We start from the raw sequence: 25,748 nt of genomic DNA, 5'->3' as shown, positions 1-25,748 counted from the left end.
TGGTGTGGGGTATACATGGTATAAGAGGGACATTGTTATGTCACATACTGGTGTAGGGTATACACGGTATCAGAGGGATATTGTTATGTCACATGCTGGTGTGGGGTATACATGGTATAAGAGGGACATTGTTATGTCACATGCTGGTGTGTAATATACATGGTATAAGAGGGACATTATTTTATCACATGTTGGTGTTGGGAATAAGAGTGTCATTGCTAGGTCACATGTACAGTGAATCATTGAACACTAACAAGGGAAATGTTAAAATGATCCACATTATGTGTACTATATAATAAATATCTGTTAATGTGTTAAACATTTTTCTTCACTTACATAATCATCAGTTCTACATTCCAAGTTAGCTCCGTTCTTTACACATAATTCTACCTCTTTTATATTCCCATTCTCTGCAGCTGTAAGAAGTTTCTGTAAGCAAAACAAATCTTTTACATTTTCCTCTAGAACATACAAATGTATCATTAATGTAATAATTGAATTTAACAAGCTACATTTTTACAGTTTCAACAGTTTATACCAAATACAGTGATTACCAAGAAGGAGTGAAATTGTTGTGTATAATTTCAGAGTTTTTTTTTAGAAAAGTCTGTAGACAATTGAACTATGCATCAGTTTTGAGATCAGCCTAAGTTTTTGTTGAGGTTTGTGTTGCTCTGTCTTTAGTTTTCTATGTAATGTTTTGAATATAAAAAGAAGATGTGGTATGATTGCCAAAGGGACAATTCTACAAAATAGACCAAATGACACAGAAAATAACAACTATAAGTCACCGTACAGTCTTCAACAATGATCAAAGCCCATATGGCATAAGTCAGCTATAAAAGGCCCTGAAATGACTAATGTAGACTGTTGAATTTTGATTGTTTTTCATTTTTTTCTATGGCGTTGTCAGATTCTCTTCGACTTAAAGAGTTGTTAATGTCCTACAATATCTTACGTTTCTTTTTTTTTGTCTACTGGAATTTTGTATATTGAAATTCTGTTCACTGTAGTCATTTTGATTTCTCCTGTTCTCCCCCTGAGAAAACTGCACGCCTGTATCTTTATAACATAGGTCACATGACATAAGTCACATGACACTGACTGACTCTGAGAATATTACACACCTGTATCTTAATGTACATTTTATAGACAACATAAGTCACATGACATAGGTCACATGACACTGACTGACTCTGAGAATACTGCACGCCTGTATCGTATCTTTATGTACATTTTATAGACAACATAAGTCACATGACATAGGTCACATGACACTGACTGACTCTGAGAATACTGCACACCTGTATCTTTATGTACAGTTTGTAGACAACATAGATCACATGACACTGACTGACTCTGAGAATACTACACACCTGTATCTTTATGTACAGTTTATAGACAACATGGGACACATGACATAGGTCACATGACAATGACTTTTAAGAAGAAAAACTTACCTTATCCCAACTTGCCATTATATCCTGTAAAAGAAAATGAAATAATTGTATATTTATTAAAATAAGGAGATATGATTACCAATGAGACAACTATCCACGTAAGTTCAAATGAAGTGGATGTAAGCAATTATAGGCATCGGTACGGCCTTCAACAATAAGAACAAGAGGCTGTCAAGTGACAGCAAACTGTTTTTTCCTGCATACAATGTAGGTCCAACCCTGAACAGTTGAACAAGTATGGACACAACATTTAAGCTTAAAACAGCTCAGAATTTGGATTCTGATTGAATATTTATAATAGATTATTTTCTAATTAAGAGGGAATGCCACGAACCATCAAGCTTCCTCCCTAAAATTTATTGAAACTACATTTTTAATTAATAATGAAAATGATATTTGCAAATCTGAAACACAAACAGGATCATGTAAAAAAATAAACATTAACACACACAGCAAAAATGAATTACCACATAACAACTGTGACATCTACCTTCATAACACACATGACTTTAAAAAAAAGTCAAAAAGAAATTTTGATGTTATCATTACTCAGGTCAGCAACACTACCTTATATGGAAATGCATGAATTAGCATACTTATGTTCTCGCACGTGTAATTGTTTATTTACGTGTGACGCAATTTATTGTTACCTGGTTTTTTTACCAATCCACTAAATGAGCAACAATGCATTATGGACTACTACGTGTTTACAATCAACCAAGAACACGTGCTACTTACTTAAATACAACACATTTTGTAATGCAATGCGGGACTAACAATTTTGCTTAGTTTTTCATTTTTTGTATCCACATTTATAGTTCGTGATATAAAGTATTCGGTCCATGCTCAGATTAATGAAGAGTTCTTTCTATGCGAAGAAAAAAGTGTTTGATTTACCAGATATATAGCTATTCACGTGTTTGATGATGAATATACTGTTTGGGCTGTTCCGATCGTACTCCCACGTCATATGCTTTTATACGAATGAGCTATCCGACGTCATAGAATGATGACGTCAGAATATAAGCATTTTACGGGAAAATACACGCTTTTGAACCCCAAAATCATTACAACAAGGAAACGTAAACAACGATTCTAAAATGTGTTATATCAGCCATTGTTTGTAAATAAATAAGACATATAAGTACAATTATCATTTAGATTTATTTATATCTATCTAAATATGTTATTGAAAATAGTTTTAGCATGTTACTTATTCAGTTTTCTCCGTTCTTTTACGTCAATTTAATAGACAGTGCGTTTATTTCTGGGAACGGCAAATAATGACTTCACCTAGAGCGCTTCGATCCAAAACTGTTGCCGTATTTGTCCTATTAGAATCGAAATAATTCATGGGGGCTTGAATATATTGTGATTTTACCACGGGTTGTCCCTTTATGCCGATATGTTAACCCTCGCTATCGCTCAGGGTAAAATATTTGTCATAAAGGGCTAACCCGTGGTAAAATCACGATATATTCCAGACCCCATTAATTATTTCTTAAATAACCAATTTCCTTCTTTATAAACGTGACAAAAGCATTGACTATACATATTTGCAGATTGAAGGAATGTTATTTAAGATTAATAACATTGTATGAAATACTTTCTTTCAATACCGGTACTTGTTACTTGAGAGCGTACAAATCATTCTGATTTTAGACAAAATAATTTCTTTGCTTCATTAGAACGTATTGCAAATTGCCTTTTATTAATGTTTTATCCATTTGTAGCATAAAAAAACGTCACAGGGATGATTCCACTATATAGTTTAGGGCCGCTTTGCGGCCCTAAAATCAGCCAGCGACCCCCAAAAAATATTTGTGAATATAAATTCCCAATTCATGAAAATAAAATAAAAATCGGTATTTTCGGAAAAGTTTAGCACTTTATTCGTTATAGGTTGAAAAATATAGGCAAAGTATAGATGTTTATGAAGTGTCCTATATTTTGACTTTAGTAGACGATTTGATTATGTCATAGATATCTATGATTATGTCAACATGTGGTAAACAATTTTAGCATCAGGATTCAATTGATTAAAATGTTATGGGATTATTTGATCTCGTAAAAGTAGATCGCCTAGCAGGTTGATCAAAAACATGTTTGTCAAAATTGGTGTGAAAGCAGACCTCCGCTAAGTGCAAATTCAAATTTTGGTATAATATTGATGAATCCATTTTAATGGGCGCCGATCTCGTAAAAGCAGATCGCCCAGAAGAGCTGCATGGTTATATAATTTGATGAAAATAAATTATTTTATATTTTGCTCTATATCAACTAAAGACAAAAGTTTGAGCGTTTTTGAAAAATTATGTTGATGATTAGACCATTCATGAAATACGATATGTCACCATTTACAGCAGATTTCAGCGAGTATGAAGCTACGGGTAGATTCTTTGGTTAGCTTCCTTGTTTGCTCAACCATGAAGTGATTATTACCTTAAAATTGGGAGGAGCATAGTACCAATTTATCATCCAATGAAAACACTCATATAAATAGCCTGTTTATAATGTGTATATTTCATACAAACAGTTTACTTAATAAACAACTTTGCAAATTAAATTTCATTTCTTATAGTTTTTGATTGAATAAAAAAAATTCTTTGTATTAAAATAAAGTAAAAAACGGAGTTACGGTTTATGTTTTGTTCAAGGTTGATCCTAAAATCAAGTTTATAAATTTAGATATTGGTTTAAACAAATATGAATATGACCAATTCAAGTACACCGCTCGACTTTTGTGACTTAGCATGATTTAAAAAAAAAAATAAGATTGTTTAGGACTTTTTGTAAACAAAACGCTAGCATATAGAAAATCAAGTGAGAAATCTATTCTTAAAATTTTAAAACAAAAATATCTGTGGATTTTCTACAAAAAACTTGGTTTATTTGCCAAAAAAAAAATCCTGTCTAACTTTGAAATGCGATGAAACAATAAATAATAATGCTTGCTCGAAGTTTCTTCTTTGTATATGTACAAAATGGCCCGTCTCTATAATTCATTCACTTTGCTGTTTTTATACTATTGCAGTTTGAAAAATTTGAAATTATAAGGCAGAAGGGGTCATAAACCGTATATTTACGCAGTGAATGTACCATAGTAAAGTACATAGACATAACTGGATTTATAACATGTATAAATGAACCGAGTGATTGATTGAAATAAAATTGGCAAATCAAACACACCTACAGCATGCTTGTGAAAAAGATTATAATTATCAATACATTTTAAATTTAGATTGAAAACTTATTTTTAAAGTGACTTGTACAACTAGTTTTACAATGTTTCTATTCTGTCACTAGTTCTGATTGGTTCTCTATTAAAATTATTGACTCCACCCATAGGCTTGTTTACCTTACCTAATAATGATTTCATGGTTGAGCTAGCAAGGAAGCTAACCAAAGAATCTACACGAAGCTTCATACTCGTTGGAATTTGCTGTAATATGGAACTGTTTCAAAAGTTATGAAAATTATTCTTTCTTCTTCTTTAGAATACCATCAACATTTTGAGAATTACTTTCCGGCGCATGCATAAATCGTTTTAAGTTAATTTCAAATATTCTTTTATTTATTAATGAAATCTACAATTTTTCCAAATAATTGTAAAGTTCACTGGTCAATTGCTTTAAATATCTTATCTATTAAGTATATAAACTTTTGTAATTGTCTTTCTGAATACGACAATGGACCAGTTCAATATGAAATCCATTTTAATCAAGGTAAACTTATAAAGATGACCTGATGAAAAATACCAAATGGATGATTTTTTTCATTGGTTTATATGGCAAGCCATTTTGCTATTTAATTTAATTTCAAGATATCTGATACACTTTATAAGATATCTTGTATAGTTTATAAGATATTATATGAAACATCTAACATGTCTAACAGATTATATAAGATATCTTATAAAGTTTATGAAATTTACAAATTTTAAAATAATTTCATAAATTATAAGAGATACTGTATCTAATAATTTATATAACATACATGACATATATCTTATAAACTATATGAGATATCTTCTAAACTATATAAGATATTTTATAAACTATATGTATTGTTTATAAGATATCTTTAAAAGTATATGAGATATCTTATAAAATATATAGTTTAAAAGATATCTTATATAATTTTCTTTATAAGATATCCCATAAACTATATAAGATTTCTTAAAGATATCTCAAAACTTACATACTAAAACTGACTTCTGGTTTATTTGTAGTTTTCCCAATATCTATATAAATCGCGTAAAAAAATTCCCAAAAGTGGCCAGGGTCCTTTTTCCCAAAATACCCAGATAAACCCCTGACTGGCCATAAAAAAGAATAGGTTTGTTTGCCCAAACGCTACCTACCCAGAAAAAAGCTGCCTTCTCAAATTCTTTTATTGTCCTGATTTGAAGATATTTTTTTTAATCAGATAGGCATGAAAACTAATAAACATCATGAACATCCGATACTTCAATTTCTCTTTTTGAAAAAAAAAAAAAGAAAATGCCTACCTACCTACCCACTGTCTCAACCTTTGGGTAGGGTTTGGGCAAACCAAAATATTTTTAATTGTGACCTCAGGATACATACTAAAACTGACTTCTGGTTTATTTGTAGTTTTCCCAATTTCTATATAAATCGCGTAAAAAAATTCCCAAAAGTGGCCAGGGTCCTTTATCCCAAAATACCCAGATAAACCCCTGAATAAAGCTATCTTACAAACTATAAAGTTAGTTTTCTCGTTTGAATTGTTTTGCATTGTCTTATTGGGGCCTTTTATAGCTGACTATGCGGTATGGGCTTTGCTCATTGTTGAAGGCTGTACGGTGACCTATAGTTGTTAATGTTTGGGTCATTTTGGTCTTTTGTGGATATATATATATAGTTGTCTCATTGGAAATCATACCACATCTTCTTTTTAAATATAAGATATCTTATAAACTATCTTATAAACTTGATAAGATATCTTAAATATATCTTATCAACTATACAAGATAGCTAATCTGAAATATATTCATAAGATATCTTAATAACTTTAGGAGATATCTTATCAATTATATAAGATATATTTAAAAATATATAGTTTATAAGATATCTTATATAATTTTCTTTATCATTTTTTTTTATAAGATATCTTATATAATTTTCTTTACATGATATCTTATATAATTTTCTTTATAAGATATCTTATATAATTTTCTTTATAAGATATCCCATAAACTATGTAAGATATCTTAGAAACTATATGAGATGTCTTATCAACTATATAAGATATCTTGTAAATTATAAAAGATATCTTATAAATTATAAAAGATATCTTGTAAATTATAAAAGATATCTTGTAAATTATAAAAGATATTTATAAGATATCTCATATACTTTATGAGATCTCTAATATTCTTATGAGATATGTTATATAATATATAAGATATCTCATATAATATATAAGATATCTCATATAATATATAAGATATCTCATATAATATATAAGACATCTTATGTAAATGAAACTATTGAAGATATCTTATATATTAAATGAGATATCTTATATATTACATGAGATATCTTGACCTTTTATAGCTGACTATGCGGTATGGGCTTTGCTAATTGTTGAAGGCCGTACGGTGACCTATAGTTGTTAATGTTTTTGGTCTTTTGTGGATAGTTGTCTCATTGGCAATCATACCACATCTTCTTTTTTATATTTGATTAAATAGTAAAACGGCTTGCCATAGATTCATGTTAGCTGGTATATATGTTTATGCCTAGGTTACTTTGAAGTAAGGCGTAAAAAAAAAAATATAATAGCCTTTCAAGACGTCATAATTATTTGGAATAGTGCATCATGTGTAATGGTATTCATGTAATACAACTTCCCTGGTCTCAATCCAATAACTTTCAAGTAATCTGGTGATCATATCTATGATATCAGAATCATATATATCATAATCATTAGCCCATCCATAATTATTCAAAATGTTACAACTTCTTAAATCAGTGTAGAGGTTAAACTTAATATACATTTTCCATTTTTACAGGAAAATGATATGATTTTGTCTTAGATTTTATGCATAAAAAATTCCCAATTGGGATAAAAATTCCCAATTTGATGTTCAAGGAACCTATTTGAAAACACCTGGAATCATCCCTGCGTCATATTTCTTTCCAAATTGCTTGCCAAACATCGTTTATTTTTGTAAATTTTCCGAAATTTGTCCGCCATTAATAAATATAAGAATCACGAATCGGATACGGTTCAACTATGTTATAATTCTGCATTCTTGCAATAATAAGTTCAGACGCACAAATGACACAATTGACAGAAAATAATGAACACAAAAATGAAAAAAAAGCATTCTACACGAATTAACAGACTTTAGCTTAATCCCCTTTGTTTACTGTATATATTATAACATGTATAATGCAAATGCATTGTTGGATTTTTTTCTGTTAGTTTTAAATTTCTTAAAGTTAAAAACTTAATATATCTTTTCCTAATTAGAAGCATTCAAATGTTTTATACAGCTATGCTATTCAAATTTTATTGTGAGTTACACCATTGAAATTTAGAAATGTTAGCATGGTTAGTGTCACTGTTGGTAATTAATGTTGTAATTATGAGATAAAATATGTTCAATATGAATCTTGATTTTTCTTAATTCATCGTTTTAACTGCTAAATAAAAAATTATCAAAGGTACCAGGATTATAATTTAGTACGTCAGAATATAAAAGGGAAATAAAAGATCATAAATATGAATATATAAACTCTGCAATGATATGGAATATACACACTAGACATGTACAATGAGACTAAATGCATGGTTTCATTTAAAACAAAAGGGCAAGGTATTATGAAGCAATTATAACCGACAGTCGGTTGGTTGCTGTCATCCGATTGTAATAGATAATCGGTTGGTAATTTCAACCGATTATCCAACACTATAATATAAAGTATTTACATACATGACAGTGTTTACAAAAAAGTATTGATTTTTTTACATATTTCAGTATTTGCCACTTTCAAACTGTTCCCTTTGCTCTGACGGTAGTGGAAAACAACTGTTGTTTCATATGGTTTTCGTCTTTGCTAAGTTTTTTTTTCAAATGGAGATATTAGATTTTTTTTAAATTTTTAACGGACTCTGACTCAAACATTTGTCAATCTTAATAAAATCATTAATGATGTTAAAATCCATGTTTATGTTCGACAACGTGGGAAATTTGATATATTTTGTGAAAATTGCACCGTTACACCTAAACCTACTATATTTCTTTTATGCATTGGATATAAAAAATTCTATTTTTGTATATAAAATACACATGAAATAAGGCCGTTTTTTTTTATGTTATTTTACACAAATAATTTTTGGTCCCTCTATAGCTTACTTTTCAGCAACGAACCTATGATTGCTTACTTTACTAGATTGTGTATTGAATGGAAAGATATCTCAATTGGCACTCATACATCATCGTCGTATTTCTAACTTAATCATGTTAAGGTAACACGATACCGAATGACGTTACGCCACGAGTTATCGTTCCTGACGTTATCGAATAACGTTCACATATTCAAGCCAATGCATCAGGTTTTGCAATCACAAAGTGATACAATTATAACAAAAAATATTGGGTTTTAAGGTGACATTTTTATAGTAACTTTTTCTGGATACTTGATGGAGTAAAGGAAAATAGTTCCGGAACGGAATCGATTATTTACTGTACGGAGTTTGACGAATGTCCTGACAACCTGACAATGTTCTGACAGAAATGAAAATGCTAAATACTTTTTTTTTTTTATTATTGGAAGGATTAACTTGAAATTTGGAACCAAGCAAGATGAGAACTTATATTTTAATAAATAAAAGGAAAAAAGGAAAAACATATTTATAAGAGTTAGAAAACTTGCCCTGACCAAATTAACTTTGAAACTTCTTATATGATCTTATATCCTGACAGCAATGAACCAGCGATTTTGTTTTATTATTAACAGGATAGACAAACTCAATACCATGGCAGATTAAAACATTTAATACAATAATACAAGGGAAAAAAAAGAAAACTTGACCTGACCATCTACATCTTTCCCGTGACTAATGTCCTGACCGATGTAAATTGTTTATAACTTTTTTTTCTTTGAAGGATCGACTTCAAATTTGATGTCAAGGAAGATTCTGACATAAAATATAGAGATATAAGAATCGGATCATTTAAAAAGTGTTAATTAAAGAGTTAGAAAACTTGACCTTACCAACTTCGCCTCTGCCCAGACTTATGGCCTGACCGATGAAGAAAATGTTAATAACTTTTTTTGTTATTGCTCATTGTTAATCTTTAAAAATGAATTACTTTACTTTTAAATATTCTGTTTCTTTAAAATTTAAGCATCTGACCGATTTAATTACATATAATAGACTAAGTTTTATCACAAGTCTTTATTGTTGGTATATGTTTGCAATAAATACTTTTTAATGATGAACGCCGTATTCCCATGAAATTTTGTTTTGAAAGTAGAAATCTAATCTATAGAAACTTAGGATGATGTGTAAAAAACACGGGGAATTGTTGGTACATCTTTTAATTCGTGTTAAAATGGTCGTCAAAAACACAACTCGGGCAAAATGGAAAAAGGAAATTTATCTGGATGAGAATACGGATAGAATTAGGCGATAATGCACAATACAAGCAGACTTTGCAACTCATACACAATAGTTTGTTTGTATGGAATTTTAAGAAAGTGGTTTACTCGGTTATTTTGCCGAATATCTTTCTCTATGTTCCAGTATAAAAAGTCTTCGAAATTCATTGTTCTGCACAGAGTAAATCCGATATAGTTTCGGAAATATTTTGAAAATAAAGTGCTAGATTTGTAATCATATAGACAAAGTCTACACGGGATAGACAGAAACATCGGAATGAAGCCTGAAAAAGTTGACGTAGGCTGAGAAATACATGGGAACTTGATTCGGCAACAATAAAATGAAAAAGCAGGTCCCGTTACAGTCTGACTAAAGCCATCCCCAAGTTGCCACTTGCGCATATAAATGCAAGTTGATAGTCGGGACTGGCTATAGTCAGACTGGTTTCGTTACAAATTTTTCTCTCCAAATTTACAATCAAACGACTGACTAATTATTATTCAAACGGATAAAAAGAGACTGAAATAGCAAGATCTTGAAATCCTTAAGATTTTATTTTCGTGTTAACTACGCTTGCATGGGTATTTGGTGGTAGTGTGTTTTTTGTTGTATGATTTGAGGTGGAAATAATGTACATGTACAAGTTCGGAGACAACACGACTGAAAGAGAATTAACATAGTTGCCTTTTTAGGCCCTGAGGGAAATATTGCCCACATACTTAGGGCGCAACCATTTGATTTTCGGGGGGGGGGGCTATAGATTTTTTTCTGGACAAACTTTTGTTCCGCGAAAGACAATCTATTTTTTTGGCGACAAGACGAAAACTTTTCTCAGGGTCAAAAACAAATTATTTTTTTCTCCAAAAACTGGAAACAAAAAAATCCATAAATATATGATATAAAAAAAAATCATATACATCATGTACATGTATGTAATTTTGTAATACTATAGTATAAAATGTATTAGCATGAGCTTTAGAAACAAGATGGAAGGCGAGACTCGCCGAGCTTTCCACTTATTTCGTAGCGAGTGCAAAAACCTTTTATAATTCTGACAATGTCTATTGCGCATAAAAGTTTTATATTTTCTTGATATCCTACAATTTACTCCCTAAGGCCTAGGGTGAATAGGGATAAATAAAATATGGTCACTTGGTCTTCTTCCGACCGGCAGTAAAATGCTTCCAAAGTGAGGCGTCCATTTGGCTGTGCGGGATGTATTATTTATTGTTAACTGCGTCTTGAACATGAATAAAATATTTGCCACTGGACGTAAAAATACCAGCAATCAATCCTACAATTCAAAATCGCCACTTGAAACTAATATAGAGCACACAGCATCATATTGTTTCATCCGTGTAAATTCGACCGTCATTCCCACACTTGATAGTCTTTTTGCTTCAGGTTTAATTTTTGTACCTGTTTTTTAAAGGTGCGCATATCGTCTGTATTTTCTTATTTTTTTTGTTCATGACAGGTTGCTTGCATAGGCATTTTGATAAATTATAATGGCCCGCAGAGTACAGACTCCGGGTAACATCTCCTACATGTGGAATTTCAAGCTTGAGTTGTTATGTTTCGCAGTTTGTTTTACTAATAAAGAATGCATATATGATCTCAAGATTTGTTTTATAAAATAATTTTCCACAAATGACAGACTGTTGCACAAATAGTGAAATTTTGCATACAGTTTGCAATTTTTGTCCGACATGCTGAGCAAGCAACTCACACGTTTACACCACGCAAAGTACACTATACTAACGTACAAATGTACGTAGCAAGTCAAGAATATAAGTTTTGAATTTTTCTTTGAGTTTTGTTATTTTATTTATCATGCATGAACTATTTGCCACTGAACGTTAACAACAATCAAAAACAGAGCAATTATATCACTGTTAACTGAATCAATTTTTTAAAGTACTATTTTTCTGCATGGATGAAGCAATGACACCACCATTGTCATAAAGGATGGAGTTAAAAACTTAGTAATTCAAATGAATCACACGTAAAACATTTCAAATTATTTTAACTCGAATTTTACAAAAATATGTAGTATGCTCGTTAGGTGTAAAAATCAGACGAGATTAATGTTAAATGCATGCATGTTAGTGAAATTTCTATGTGCAGGACGAAATAAATTATATCGGTATAATCTCCTATCACTAGGAAATTTACGGAAACCTGACAGGGGAAACGAAAATAAAATAAACACCCTTCAGATCCCGACACATTTTGTTTTTTTTCCATTTCTCATATGTCTGAGGAGAATAACGTTACATTCCGTATTCAATAACGTCACACGTTTTCGGTCAAATTCTAAGGGTATCAATCAATTTTGAAGCCATTTATCTCAAAAACAAGGATGGTGACATATGATTTTCTATACATGTATGAATTCAGTTTGTAATTCTGAATATTATGTTAGTTTTTTGTTGTTCTCCGTATATAAGAACATAGCCATCCATTGGAAAATCTAAAAAGGTTAGCCGAAAAACAGGCATTTCCCCTATATACCTAAGTAAATTTGTCGCCCAAATCGACGTTTTCCAACGAAAATACCAAGAAAACAAAAATGGTGACCCCCATTTTTTATTACATATTTCGATGTAACTCGGTGCAAAGAACACGTATGCAAAAAAATTTTGAAATCGGGAGATATGCCATTCGGTATTGTGTTACCTTAATAGGTAATATTGCACCCACTATGATCCAGATTATTTCTATAATCGGAGATATTGCACAGGACAGCAGCCGAATGATAAAAATACCTATGACAGACTCTGCTGTTGTCTGTTCTATAGCCGGGTTGTTGTCTCTTTGACACATTCCCAATTTCCATTCTCAATTTTATGCATCGAGTGATGAAACTATACAAAATATGTTAAGCTATTTACCGTCCGAGCTTTAATAACACTTATTTTTAGCATACTGAATATTATGATGTTCAGATCCTGATAAAAAGTTTACACATCCAGTACATATAGAAGTGTTTCTGTGCCAGTTTTTGTGTTTTTCGAGGCAGAAATGTTTTTGGAATGACATTATATATGTTTAAAAGAGATTACAAAATTTTCATACTTGACAGTAATCACTTCATACGAAATTTCACGGTTTCACGTCGTGAAATTATTGCACAGGTACAATGCATAACAATGGAAAAAAACCTGTTTAACTACTTTTACAAGGCGAGAAAGAAAGTCGAACAGTGAAGCTCGTAAGCAATACTTTTTCAATCTGAGCATGCAAACTGAAGATTATGTGATTTTAAAGAAACGTGTTCAAGTAAAGTCCCTTACTTATTACAATACAATTAAATACCCAAAGTGAAATCTGTTGGTACGAGTTCTACAACCGTCAATATGGGATTACATGTGGGTCTTCGTCAAACTGTTATTGCAACTTCAGCATGTTATTATTAAGTCTGTCTGCAAGGCCTTAATGCCACTTTATATTCATACCCCTTCTACCACCAGTCAATCAGAATCTGAAAAAAAGTTTTAAAATTTAAAACATGTAAACAGATTAAACAGAATAGAGAATGGAAACAAGGAATGTGTCAAAGAGACAACAACCCAACCAGAGAGCAGAGACAGCCAAAGGCCAACAATGGGTCATCAACACAGCGAGAAAATTCCGCACCCAGAGGCACACTTGATCTGGCCCCTAAAGGCTAAACAATAATGATTACTAGTTCAGCAAAGTATAATGTAAAGGCAAATATGTTTGTTATTTGTAAAATTAATCATAAATATTTTAATTTTTAGTGGCCTCTAGGGAAGGAACTCTTGAAACTGTGCGCAGAAACTAAATGCATAGCCATGATAACTAATTTTTGAATTAAATTAATAATTTTTCATTAACCATGGTAAATCAATGAGACGAGGCTTTTAAGGGATAAACTTAGCTTAGCTTATATGTAACTTACTATATATGAGAAACTTGGGAATTACTGGGAAGCTTGCGCAGAACCTCATTACATGCTCTAATCATTATTTCTTACAATAAATTAAAATACATTGTAATTAAGCATGTACATAACAGGCTATTATTTGAACTTGGAATTATTTTTACTATGGAATTTGCATAATTTCTTGTGTTTAAAATTTTCAGTAAATTCTATGTTTATTTGGTATAATAATCTTTTGAGCGGTAAAATATCTCTTTCCATTAAATGTATTTTGGTTAGATAGTGTTGTGCGCGGCACAGTACATTCTATTGAAAATAAACTATTTTCTTTGTAATGGTAAGTGTTGTGCGCAGCACAGAACATTTCAGTATAGAATAAACATGGAATTTATTAAAAATTTCAATAACAAGAAAACAAGCAAATTCCATAATTAAAAATAATTCCAAGTATAAATAATAGCCTGTTACATGTATATATGTCTGAGCAAATGCTTTGGAGTGATGAAGAGAAGCTGTAATAACACCCTTTAGTTATTACAGACATACATGTACTTTTTTCTGTTATAACATAGGTGAACTATCTGACTATGCATGATGGGAAAACTATGAACTGTTATATCTTTCTATAGTTGAGTATACACAAAGACAATAGTAATATCAATAGAACTTGTATACATTTAAACAAAACTAATGATGTATATTGTTCCTTTGAAACATGTAACATACATATGTTATCACAGTTCTTTGATTTTTTAGTCCACAATAACAAATGTATGTTATTTTTCTGTAATAACTCTATAAAGTTATATCCTTGACTGACTGAACCATGAAAATGAGGTCAACGTTGGGTGACAGCTGCCAGTTGGACATGTATATCTTATAATAATTCCATATACAAATAAATTGGGAATGTTTCCATGGGACACAGAAGTTGCCCCGGCTTGCATATCATATAAAGTTATAAAAGGACATAACTGAAGAACGGTAAAGGTCACTATCAAAATTTGGTTGAGGTTAACTTAAGTCGGAGAACGGAAACGAAAAATTCAGCACCTTAAAGGCTTTACCATTTGTAAAAGGGCATAACTCTAGAACGGTTTAAGTGAAGCATCAAAATTCAAACTTGATCTGTGCTTTGTGGAAATAAGCATTGTGTATAAGTTTCATAACATTTGGTTGAGGCAAATTAAAGTTAGAGAACGGATACCACCTTTGGGACAGACGGACGCACAGACCGACAAGGGCATAAATATAGTAGACATATTGCTAACAGTATTTGAGATATGATATATATTTTATTCTCATAAAACCATGAAGTACATAGGTTACAGAGAAGTTAAAAACATGCATATGGACTTGACCCATACAAATTTAACCTTGCATGTTCACTGATCCATGAATAGAAAACTGTCTTGACGGGCACTAGGACCCTGCAAGGTAAGCACATACCAAATATAGTTATCCAATTACTCAAAATAAGAGAGAAATAAAGAATACTAATAATCTTCATTTTTTTTTTCAAGTAGTCACTGAACCATGAAAATGAGGTCAAGGACAATGGACATATTACAGACAGTCACAGAAACTTCATAACATAAGGCATCTATATCCAAAGTACGAAGTATGAAGGATCCAGGTCTTCTACCTTCTGAAATATTGGGCTTTTAAGAAGTCTGTTACGATGCTGCCGCTGCCACCACCGCTGGATCACTATCCCTATGTCGAGCTTTCTGCAACAAAAGTCATAGCCTGGACAAAAACTGATTACATGCATGTATTATTTCAGCCATCTTGGTTCGTGGGCGGGGTCACTGGACACATTTTTTAAACTAGATACCCAAATGATGATTGTGGACAAGTTTGGTTAAATTTGTCTTTGTAGTTTCAGAGGAGAAGATTTTTGTAAAAGGTTACAAAAATTTACCAAAAATTGTAAAAAATTGACTATAACATGTATAAAGGGCAATAACTCTGTAAGGGGTCAACTGACCATTTTGGTCATGTTGACTTTTTTGTAGATCTTACTTTGCTGAACATTATTGCTGTTTACAGTTTATCTCTATCTATAATAAATTTCAAGATAATAACCAAAAACGGCAAAATTTCCTTAAAACTACCAATTCAGGGGCAGTAACCCAACAACGGGTTGTCCGATTCATCTGAAAATTTCAGGGCAAATTCATCTTAACCTAATAAACAATTTTACCCCTATTTTTAGCCATGGCAGCCATCTTGGTTGGTTGGCCGGGTCACCGGACACATTTTTTAAAACTAGATACCCCAATTGTGATTGTGGCCAATTTTGGTGTAATTTGGCCCAGCTGCGTTTCAGAGGAGAAGATTTTTGTAAAAATTAACGACGACGGACCACAACGGACGCCAGACGCAAAGTGATGAGAAAAGCTCACTTGGTCCTTTGGGCCAGGTGAGCTAAAAAGCACTTTACAATGATCAGTAAACCTTATTCATTTCATATACCATCGTCATTGTCTTCTTTAGAATAGTTAGTGCCTCAAATATATGCCAATAAATTGAGACTAAAACTGCATGCAAGTTTTCCTTGAAAAGTGAAAAAACTGTGCATCAGACCATGCTGTCTGCAAAAAAAGTTGAATGCAAGAGTTTTTTTGCAATAAGACTTCTTGTATTATAACATCTTAGCATAGAAATGAACAAAAAGTAACAAATTTCCACTTCTCAAAAGCTTCTGTATGCATTTTTATATGTAAATATGTCATGTATGTGCTACGGCCTAAATCGACTCTAAATAATTTTCAATCTCAAATGGCCGAAGACCATTTTATACTCATGTGGTATGCTTTTTGTAACTTTTCTTTACATTTAAAGTACATTTAATATATATGGAAGAATAATTTATGGTAAAAAAACTTCAAAAAACTTGAAATTGGGTGAAAAAATTGCATGTTTATGTAAGGCTTCCCTTAATTTGAAAATCTCTAATAGATCTGATGAGTGTTAAGTTGTTTTTAATACTTAATATATTATATATATCATGTATATATAGGAGCATTTAAAAAGCAAATTTTTTTCACTTTTGCAATATTTTAATTTTTTAAGCCCAAATCTTGACAGTTGAAATTATTTGATTTAAATGTCAAAATTAAACATCCAAATTTCAATATTAAAATGGCCATAGTTTCTATAATATATCTCCTATGGCCATGAAATTTGGCCAACTATCTTATAATTCTGTAAGCTTAGGTAATGTAGGTCATGCAACGTTTTATTAAAATTGGTCAAGTCCTTCTATCCTATGAGGTCTGAGGACACAGTTATCGTCCTTCGATTTTTGTTGTCCACAATATATAGTCCCTAGTGCATGTAGTGTGAACAGTGTATAACTTGCCAATTTTTTTCATACCCTTTCCTAATTTATTTCTAGATATTTTATGCATGAAATATTAAGTAAGGGGATGAAATTACATGATAAAAAAATTTGGGTGCTGAATCTTTAGGTTAAGTAGTGATTTGGTCCAGTTAAAAAAGGTCAAAAATTAGTATGTCTGAAGCTGTCAAACTGAATTTTAGACCCCCTTAACACAGAATTGTCAATATTTTGAGTTAGAGCTGGTAGAAGTTTCTATAATTTTCATATTATTTGTCCCAATAGTAGTACACTACACTGTAAAAATCTGAATATGGGCACTCACACCACATCTTCCTATATCTATCTCTGTACTACATCGCATGCAAATTATGCATTGACTTAATTTGTATGATCGAACCCCTTGATGCAAAGCTGTAATTGTATATATCATGTATATAATATGCAAACTTACGCTTTGTCTTTTTTGTAAATATGAACTCAAAATAATATAAGCATGTGATAAGAATGCTACCTTGTTTTATAGCTCCAATCTACATGATCTACGAAGTAGTGGTAAATAGTTATTTATCTCTCTATCCGTCTGTCTGTCCGTCCATTCTTCCGTAAGTATTCTTGGTTTTTGTATACTTAATCAAATACTTTAATCATGTTACATGTACTATTGTATTGCAACCTTCTTTGGATATATGATTACAAATTTATGAAAGGAAGGACTTCTGATCATGTTCATCATGTTCATACATTTATATTTTTTAATATGGTCTCGTACCTGCGGAAAAGGAACCAAACTTCATGAACTTATCATGCTTATGTCTAGTGCTATATATATATGTATATATCATGTATATGTCTATATGTCATTTTAATTTATTGTGTCTGTCAAATTCATGTCTTTTATCCTGAATAAATAAATATAAATAATCAGTGAATAACTGTTTTTAAATTTTCTAATCCATAAGGCCTTTTTTTTTTAATTAGTTGGTTTACGGATCCGCCGACCCGATTTTGTTTAAAAGTGAAATAAAATTAAAATTTTGATTTCGTGTTGTTTTTTATTCCGCCGACCCGATTTTTCAAGTGCTGTGAAAAATCTGAGGCGTTCCAAAACGTTTTGTCTGTGTCAATAAAGCGTTTGTAGTGAACGGCGTATTTTGAAAAGCTTCGAAATGACGCAGACGAATTCAAAAACCCAACGAGGGAGGACCATGGAGTCTGACGGCTTCATCTACTTTCAGTTGAATATTAACTTTGATGGTCAACGTACTGAGAGCACATGCGATGCCATATTCGACAATATGGCTGATGAAAATGTTGCCATTGTCAAGGTACAAACAGTTTCGCCACCAAATTGTTGAAAATAAAACATTGATCTCAACTTTTTATTTCTTTGCCACCATTTCCACTTTTCAGCGAACGGGATTCATGCATAATTTAGATGCTAACAAATTTCTTGTCTGTACAAAATATGTGTTTTAGTCAAACTTTGGTACATTGCTATTTCTTCATCAGCATGATAGGATCATGAACACAGTTGATTATCAAACATTTCATAAATCAAAGAAATTTGTTTATGTCAAGTATATTGTCCTCAAAAGATTTTTGGGTCAAACATGCACATATATTCATACGTGAAGACCACGTGCACCTTAAATGTGATGGTATTGTGTTCACCTGGAGAGTGAGAGATCTTGGGTTTGAACCTTGACCCGGTCAAATCAAAGACTTAAAAATTGGTATCTGCTGCTTCTTCGCCAAGCACGCTGCAATTGCAATTATTAAAGGAGTCAGAATAATGTGTTTGGGTAAGGTAACATATCTTTGGGGGAACTGTTACCTTGTGAGCTAGCACATTTAAATTCTGGCTCAGTGTGTCAGTTTAGCATTTCATTTCTCATTATCATATTCTCATCCTAATTATGCATCTGATTAGCCACTAGACATTAAACAACAATTGACCATCCATCCATCAAATGCAAAGCATATCAAGATAAGAGCTAAACTATTTCTCCTCCTCAACCCCTGTAATGTCATGAATGAACAGCATTTTTTTTTTTTTTTTCCTCCGACTCAAATTTTTCAGAACAGTTATAAATACGTGAACAAAAAAAAAATTTAAGATTGCTATTTTATTTTTATTTTTTTTACCTCCTCCGACCCTAACCTTTGACACTAGTTGTCCGTAAACCAACTAATTAAAAAAAAAGGCCTAAGGTCAGAAAAAACATTAATTGATGGATTATACCTCAATTGAGGTATAATCCACCATTTGACATATAGTGCGATAGACCAATTGAGGTATAATCCACTATTTGACATATAGCATGTATAGTGCGATAGACCAATTGAGGTATAATCCACCATTTGACATATAGTGCGATAGACCAATTGAGGTATAATCCACCATTTGACATATAGTGCGATAGACCAATTGAGGTATAATCCACCATTTGACATATACAGTCAGAGCTCAGACATAAATAAGTCTGAATCTGCTTTTGACTCATAGAGGTCTAAATTTGTAAGTTTAGGATTTATCTCCCTTTAATGCAAGACAAAATACGACTTTAATAAGTAAAATATTGTTAAGCAAGAAATAATTGACCAGAATCAAAATGTTGCAAATATCGACTCCTACAAGTCGATAAGTTATCAAAATTGGTTAACTTCAAGACCCACGCATATTTATAAAAAGTTCATGCGTCTAAATCAAATAATGACAACATTGAAAGACAATGCTTTGTCTTCTAAAGAAAAATATGAATGAGAGTCTAAAAAATCGGAGATAATGTTAGTTAACCTTACAATGCAACCACCTGGAACCACACTTAATGAGGTAAAAAATCTGTGTTTCGTAAGGATGTTCAATTAGATAATTAAATATAGATAGCTCAAGTACTTGTGAACTCTCAGACAGGTTTTTGCTGTCATAGGTGGTGTACTTTGGCCACCAAGTAAAATTAAGTATTTTCATCAACATTAATATACCTAAACAAGTCTGTCATTTTCTGACTTAGATAAGTCTAAAATTGAAAACAAATTTTTATAATAAATACATGTTTTGACTTCTTCAAGTCAAAAACAAAACTTGACTTGTTTATGTCTGAGCTCTGACTGATATAGTGCGATAGACCAATTGAGGTATAATGCAGTTTTTATCATAAACAAATTTTAAAGAGATATTTGAGCATCTTTTTTCATATATATACCATCTTAAGCTTTGATGAGTTCTTATTAGCAGTCTTCACGCTTAACCACAAGTCCTACAGCATTGGCTGGTAATTGAAATTGCTTTCAGACTTGTAAAATTATTCTCTACAAGCATACAAGCCAACAGAATCCAACTAAAAAAAAAATTAAATTGAGCTTCGGGCTTGTGGACACCTCTAAAGTTAATCGTGAAGGCTGCATTAGTGACATGCATGAAACATGTAATTGCTTCTGACTTCCTCTGCTGTGTTTTGAAAAATGTGGATTATACCTCAATTGAGGTATAATCCACCAACTGACGGATATTCACAATTGGTTTCCTTAAGTCTGCATCAGTTCTAACTTTAAAATTTGTTAGTCGAAATGGACAGGAATAGACTACAGAACAAAAATAAGATTTAATAGATGAAAACTCAGAATTTATCAGTAGGAAAAGGAGGGTTACATTAGTTTTTAGGTTTCTCTAACAATTTGCAGCATGAAGAGTCAGAATCAATTACATGTCATCATATACATTTTTTAAAGTGGTCACTACCATGATTATATGTCAAATGGTAGATTATCTTAACATTAATATATACATTAATAACATAGGTGTGCTATGCATGATAGGTAAACTATGAGTCATTATATCTTGGCAAAGATTAGTATACATAAAGAAAATTATAATATCAATAGAAATAGTGAAAAATTTAACAAAATAAAGGTTGTATATTTTCCCTTTGAAACATGTAACATACATATGATATTACAGTTTTTTGATATTTTAGCCCACAATAACAACATGCCTTTTATTTTTCTCTAATAACTTATTTAAGTTAGACCCTTGACTGTTCAGTTTGGGACCCTTACTTTACTGAGGATATTAACAAAATAGAAAAGGTACAAAGAAGGGCTGCTAGATATGTCACTAACCGACACAGAAACACCTCAAGCGTTAGTGACATGCTAGATCATTTGAAATGGAGAGACTTTGCTAACAGAAGAACAGATGCACGCCTGGTCATGTTCTATAAAATTACATATCATCTCATTGCAATCACAAAAACAGACAGATTAATTCAACCGCTCAGACAGTCCAGGACAGGGTTGGCAAAGTATTACCCGCCCGGGAATTCCCGGGTGGGAAAACCCGGGTTTTCCCGGGCTGGGCAATACTCCCAGAAATAGGGAATAGTGGGCATTACTGGGCAATATGATTTTTTAAGCTTATTTTAATTTAAAATAGTAAAGTCTTGGTGTAGTTTCATAGTATTACTGCTAAATATACACTTTCTATACAGATAACCATTGACATTCATTTCTAAAAGAATGAAAAATTCAATTTCATTCCCTTCTATGTAGCCAGAATACAAGATTTGCACATAAGCACAAATCATTGTTTCAATAATCCATACTTTGAAAAAAAAATATTGCAATGTTGAAGTGAATTGTTTATATTTAAATGTTATACATTCATACATTTGTCATATTGCTAAATAAACACCCTAAGGGGTCATGCCATTAACACTTGAAAAACACAATAAAATTGAAAGGGCTGATTATTGTTACATAAACAAATCTGCATTATAATCAGAATAATTACTTACTAATTAGTGACAGTACATACAGTCAGGGGTACTACTTGTACAAGTGTATTTTATTTACTTGAAGAAGTAAAAATAAATATACACATATAAGTAAATTTGTATGCTACTTATACAAGTGAATTTTATTTACTTGTATAGGTAAAAAAAAAATATTGGCTGAGTTATGTCCCTTAGACATTCAGATTTTTTTACTTGTAGAAGTAAAAAAGTCATCCTATCTTCTTTTATTGAAATCTTTGGATTTCTTTGCTGTAATAGAATTTTAAATTATCTGCTCTTTGCAGATGTCTTTACTAATCATTTCAGTGCAATTTCATGGACAATGAAAATCTCATTTGTCTGTTATCTTCAGAACACTGCTCATTTACAAGCCCCCAAGGAGCAATTTTTGAAGGCCTTGCGCAAATAGTCAAATAGTTAAGATCTTTGCGCAATCAGTTTCTTTGTTGAACTAATGAGATGAAACATTGAACTTTAATTAAAAAATTTGAGCAAACCTGGGAAAAATCATTAAAGGTATGATTTTACAACTCAAAACTTGAGGATTTTTGTTGGATTGTAAGAAAAATTTACTTATACAAGTAAATTTTTGAGAAAATGAAGGGGAGATTATTTAAACATTATTTATTTACTTATATATGTATATTTTTTTTTACTTCTTCAAGTAAATAAAATACACTTGTACAAGTAGTACCCCTGACTGACATATGTATACTTTAATTAAATGTATTTTTTCTTACATGTAATTCATTTTGTAATTGTTAATTTTTAATAGGAGTTATATTTATTTAAAAAAAAGTTTTTTGCTTTATGAATTACATTTGAACAGGTTTACCTGAATCCAGACAAACAAAAAAGGTTATATATATCTTAAATGTATAAAAGTTGTGTTTGATCACTGAATCCTTTAAAAATTAAGACTAGTGTTTTATATTACCCAGTATTGCCCAGAATTACCCACTAAAACCCAGTAAAACCCGGGTTTTCCCAGTACTTCCCACTGGGCTGGGCAATACTCATAAAACCCGGGTTTTTGCAAACCCTGGTCCAGGAACATGCACACACTCTCATACCAAATTCCATCCTGCAGAACACAAATAAGACAACAATCATTTTTCCCACGCACAATTAAAATCTGGAACAGCCTTCCCCTGAGTATTGTTATGAGCGACTCTATAGAGTCGTTCAAAGTAGCCGTCTCAAACTACACCTACAGCCCATAAATTCATCATGTGTAAGGCCTAAAAAAAAAAATGTTGTATTTCCGGTCACCCGACCGACCGTCCTTCAGACCCCCGACTCAAAAGTTTTTAAAGCTGATGTGGGAAAAAAATAAATTTATACCTACCGACCGTTTTTTCAGAAAGAAAATAAAAAATTCTAAGTCCCTCGATCTTTTTATCACCCCAAAAGAAAACAATTAACGTCTGTAATCCACATACAACATACTGAATGTTGATTTATTTTAATAAAAATTATTTGTCTAGTGTCATGTGTTATTTTATTTTGTTAATTTTAATAAAGATTATAAACACATTTTGTTTTCTAGTTACTTTCCTTTACCTGGGATACGAAAATAAACTGTTCTAAAAATAGATTTGTTTCTATGACATAATATGTACACTGTACATTGCTATGCTTTGATTAAAATAAGCTTTTAACAATACTTCACAGTTTATAATTATTTTAACAGTAGATATGTAATGAATTGCCTTTGTTATGCAGTTTGGCAGTGAAGTAAAACGTCGTTAGTTTCGTATATATATGCAAACCAGTAATGGGGCCCTGTACAGGTTATTTGCTGGACACAAGTGTTGAAAGTGAGAAAATATAATAATTAAGTGTAAATACTCTTTTCATAAAATATCCAAAATAAATGATTCATTTATAAAAATCTTCAACCATATATAAATGCCCTTCAATATCTAACATTAATACAGATCACACCAAGTCCAATTTCTAGAGTTCACATTGGTCATGTCATGATCAATAATGAGTAGGAGTTATTGTTTTTTAAAGTTAACCCCAAATGTTACAAATCTGACAATCCAAAATTTTTGGTCCTGAAATAGGGGAATTGGGTTTAAAAAGCTAATTTCAAAGGGGAAGAGCTGTCCAATTTTTTTTAGGTTTGGACTTAGTTTTTATTTCAGGGGTATTTTAAAAGGGGGTAAACTACTATACAAGTTATCATATAATATATAAAATACAAAAGAAAATGAATGAATATTGCTGATAAAAACTCACACAATAATCTAGAAAATTGTCAAATGGTCTTAAGCAATGAACAAAGTGCCCATGCCTTTAAACAAAACCGAGACAGCAATGAAGCATAATATTAAAAAAAATAAAAAAAATCCCTACCTACCGTCCCTTAAAAATTTCAAGGGGGTGATCGGAAACACAACATTATTTTTTTTAGGCCTAAATAGTTTTATCTTAATATTTTAAAAATTATAAATTAAAAATATGCACTACCACTATGTAAAAAATGTTTGTTTTGTTTATTGTCACAAATTTGTATATTTCACTGTATATATGTCTTCACAAAGCAATGCACAGTACAAGTGACCTAAACTTCAACGTGTTGAAGGGGGTCATAATTTCCATAGTAGAAGAGAAGTATACCTGAATTGAGTTACAATCCACCAATTAATGGCAAGTACTGACCTGTTTATATTGTATGCACAATTTTGATTCTAAATGCATTTATAAAAGTCTAAATGAAAGGTTCACGACAAGCTTTTGTAAAAAAAAAATACTTGTCTTCTTCTTGTCTCCGTATGAGCCTCTTATAAATAGGAGCACCACCATAGTTATGGCGTATAAAGGAGGACATTTGGAGCCTGTATCGGTACAGATTAATGTGAGCATTTGCCTACCCAATCCCCCAGCCAGGCCGTGACGGGTCTTATTACCAGAAAGTTAACCTTCCCAAAACATAAATACAATGCAATCAAATAAAACATACGAACTCACACACTCACCTGATTCGCTCAGTCCTCAAAGTATATTTTTTTATGTATCAAATATCCTTTTTTAATATCTGTGTGTTTTGAATGGGAGAGGGTCACCCCAGATGCCCCACAAATGCCTTGGCAAAATACCTCTAAGGTAATAACGAGGAATCGGTTAGGACAAAATCTATCAAAACCGACACTACCAAATGCCCTGCTGTATCACAAAAAAGTGACAAACATCAGCGCCGCCTGGTGGCTAAAAACTCTTCAACAGTTCAAATGCAACGCACCAAGTTTTACTGTCTTTTAACTTTCAAATTTGGTTTCATAAATACTTTAACCTTGAAGAAAATAAAAATACTCAGTTAAATGTTCAATTGAAAATTTCTTCTCAGTCATCATTTAGAAAGTTTCGTCCAAATGCAAAGAAGAGATATGGAAACCCGGAAATGTGTCCATCGACCTTTTGCTGTGTTCAAAATGTAAATAATATTTTTTAAATGAGATAAAATGAGTAGAGCCTATGTCATTTCTTTACGTTAGTCAAATTTAACAGAAATATTTAAAACTTACCCTTTAAAGTCATTGAAATGACGTCTTCTTGGTTAAAAAGAATAGTTTGTAGAACAGGAAGCTTTG

General features: G+C 31.6%; 1 protein-coding gene and 1 long non-coding RNA gene across 2 annotated transcripts in view; one reads left to right on the top strand and one right to left on the bottom strand.

Moving 5' to 3' along the window:
• The window catches only part of LOC134718317 (uncharacterized), a 402,856-nt gene that overhangs the window by 154,003 nt on the left and 223,105 nt on the right, over window positions 1-25,748 (top strand). The gene's annotated exons all lie outside the window — the stretch shown is intronic.
• On the bottom strand, window positions 346-25,748 carry LOC134719171 (uncharacterized). The gene is made up of 4 exons (XR_010107529.1): window positions 25,683-25,748; window positions 13,416-13,581; window positions 1,461-1,484; window positions 346-429 (listed from the first exon to the last, which is right to left on the bottom strand). It is a non-coding gene; the product is annotated as an uncharacterized LOC134719171 (long non-coding RNA).

Source organism: Mytilus trossulus, chromosome 5 (genome assembly GCF_036588685.1).
Source record: "Mytilus trossulus isolate FHL-02 chromosome 5, PNRI_Mtr1.1.1.hap1, whole genome shotgun sequence".
NCBI lineage: Eukaryota > Metazoa > Mollusca > Bivalvia > Mytilida > Mytilidae > Mytilus > Mytilus trossulus.
The sequence above is the reverse complement of the archived record's forward strand: the minus strand, read 5'-3'. Positions and strand labels throughout refer to the sequence as shown.